The sequence below is a fragment of the Suncus etruscus genome, chromosome 16 (assembly GCF_024139225.1).
Source record: "Suncus etruscus isolate mSunEtr1 chromosome 16, mSunEtr1.pri.cur, whole genome shotgun sequence".
In the NCBI taxonomy this organism is placed as follows: Eukaryota; Metazoa; Chordata; class Mammalia; order Eulipotyphla; family Soricidae; genus Suncus; species Suncus etruscus.
The window spans coordinates 67968567-67971337 of record NC_064863.1 but is presented as its reverse complement, the minus strand read 5'-3'; the positions used below and the strand labels follow the sequence as shown (position 1 = coordinate 67971337).

Sequence of the window (2771 nt, the reverse complement as noted above, 5' to 3'; positions counted from 1 at the left end):
GTTCTCTGTGTAGTTATTTCTATAGCTGCACTCACCACTCTTTGTGGTGAGCTTCATGAAGTGAGCTGGTGTTCCAGCCCTCCTCTCATTGTCTCTGAGGATTGTTATAAAAATGACTTTTATTTTTCTTAAAACCCATAGATAAATGAGACTATTCTGCATCTCTCTCTCTCCTTCTGACTTATTTCACTCAACATGATAGATTCCATGTACATCCATGTATAGGAAATTTCATGACTTCATTTCTCCTGATGGCTGCATAATATTCCATTGTGTATATGTACCACTGTTTCTTTAGCCATTCGTCTGTTGAAGGGCATCTTGGTTGTTTCCAGAGCCTGGCTATTGTGAATAGTGCTGCAATAAATATAGGTGTGAGGAAGGGGTTTTTGTATTGTATTCTTGTGTTCTTAGGGTATATCCCTAGGAGTGGACTAGCTGGGTCAAATGGGAGCTCAATTTCCAGATTTTGGAGGAATCTCCATATTGTTTTCCATAGAGGTTGGACTAAAAGGCATTCCCACCAGCAGTGGATAAGAGTTCCTTTCTCTCCACATCCCCGCCAGCACTGATCTCATTCTTTGTGATATGCACCGATCTCTGCGCGGTGAGATGGTATCTCATCATTGTTTTGATTTGCATCTCCCTGATGATTAGTGACGAGGAGCATTTTTTCATGTGCCTTTTGGCCATTTGTATTTCTTTTTTATCAAAGTGTCTGTTCATTTCTTCTCCCCATTTTTTTTATGGGATTACATGTTTTTTTCTTGTAAAGTTCTGTCAGTGCCCTGTATATTTTGGATATTAGCCCCTTATCTGAAGGGTGTTGGGTGAATAGTTTCTCCCACTCAGTGGGTGACTCTTTTATCCTGGACACTATTACTTTTGAGGTGCAGCAGCTTCTCAATTTAATGTATTCCCATCTGTTGATCTCTGCTTCCACTTGTTTGGAACGTGCAGTTTCCTCCTTGAAGATGCCTTTAGTCTCAATGTCATGGAGTGTTTTAGCGACGTGTTGTTCTATATACCTTATGGTATTAGGTCTGATATCAAGGTCTTTAATCCATTTGGATTTTACCTTCATACATGATGCTAACTGGGGGGTCTATGTTCGCTTTTTTGCAAGTGGCTAACCAGTTCTTCCAGCACCACTTGTTGAAGAAGTTTTCCCTGCTCACTTAGGATTTCTTGCTCCTTTGTCAAAAATTTAGTAATTGTATGTCTGGGGGACAATGTCTGAGAACTCAAGCCTATTCCACTGATCTGAGGGTCTGTCTTTATCCAATACCATGCTGTTTTGATAACTATTGCTTTGTAATACAGTTTAAAGTTGGGGAAAGTAATGCCTCCCATTTTCCTTTTCCCTAGGAGTGCTTTAGCTATTCGAGGGTGTTTATTGTTTCAGATGAACTTCATAAGTGTTTGATCCACATCTTTGAAGAATGTCATGGGTATTTTTTAGGGGATTGCATTAAATCTGTATAATGCTCTGGGGAGTATTGCCATTTTAATGATGTTAATCCTGCCAATCCATGAGCAGGGTATGTGTTTCTATTTTTATGTGTCCTCTCTTATTTCTTGGAGCAGGGCTTTAAAAATATGGAACGCTTCACGAATTTGCGTGTAATCCTTGCGCAGGGGCCATGCTAATCTTCTCTGTATCATTCCAATTTTAGTATATGTGCTGCAAAAGCGAGCACAGTGCTCTCATTTTTTATTTTCTGTAGTAAAAAGCCAAATAAACAAACCCAATCGTTAAAGTTATAGTATTTTGTCTTGTTTGTAAATGATCTACATACATAGGTAATTTGTTCTCATCATTTGACTTAGCAAAGATTCTATGGGTATAATTTTTTTAAATGAAATTAAGACAAAACCATGCCCCAAGAACACAGTTCGCAATTGGCCAGCTCCATAGACTTCTCAAAAGAGATGAAAACCAAGCTGTAAAAAGTATGGGTACACATAATTGCCAGCTGAAAGCTGGCAATCTAGGGAGGAAAATTGGGCCAAATATCCTGCAGAAGCCACATCACCACAGCCATTCCCCATAATTGCTGCTTCACCAATGGCCAGGCTTCACTATTCATCTACATCTTTTTTTTTGTCCTCCAATTCATAATAGAGACCATGCAAAGGGCCTGAGTTGAGGTGTATATGGGGTGCATTTACTGTACCTTCTCTTTCTATATAGTCAGTGTAAAGAACGCAGCCTGTGGTAAGAATTGGGAGGCCTTATCTTTTCTTTTCTTTTTTTTTGATATATATATGTATATATTCAGTGGTCCTCAAACTATGGCCCGCAGGCCACGTATTGTATTTGTATGTGTTTTGTTTCTTCATTGCAAAATAAGATGTATGCAGTGTGCATAAGAATTTATTCATAAGTTTTGTTTTTACTATAGTCAGACCGTCCCTCCTCCCCATCTACATGTTTTTGCAGAGACTCCAATCTAACCAAATCTCTAGGTATGCTGGTATTTGGGTTCACAACACCAATATTCTTTTTTAAATAAATGTGGGCATCCTTGTACTTCTGTAAGGCCTGACAGCCAAAAATGTGCCCCCAAAATCTGCAGTATCAACAATAGTGCTTGGAATTCCTGGACTGTGTGCTTACACATGCAGCCACATGACAACTCCTATTTCTGTAATACAGTCATTTCATACAAATACATCAATTTAAACACCAATGTTTACTTGAAGGCACCTAATGTTCAGAAATAATAAGAAAAAAAAACAGATGACCAACTGGCAACAAAAGTTTAATA

At 38.7% G+C, this 2771-nt stretch overlaps 2 non-coding genes across 2 annotated transcripts; both read right to left on the bottom strand.

Moving 5' to 3' along the window:
• Positions 1-1593: 1593 nt before the first annotated feature.
• Positions 1594-1700, bottom strand: LOC126032939 (U6 spliceosomal RNA). Its single transcript, XR_007504098.1, has one exon. It is a non-coding gene; the product is annotated as a U6 spliceosomal RNA (small nuclear RNA).
• A 402-nt stretch (positions 1701-2102) lies between these two features.
• LOC126032744 (small nucleolar RNA SNORA51) lies at positions 2103-2235 on the bottom strand. Its single transcript, XR_007503960.1, has one exon. It is a non-coding gene; the product is annotated as a small nucleolar RNA SNORA51 (small nucleolar RNA).
• Positions 2236-2771: the final 536 nt, after the last annotated feature.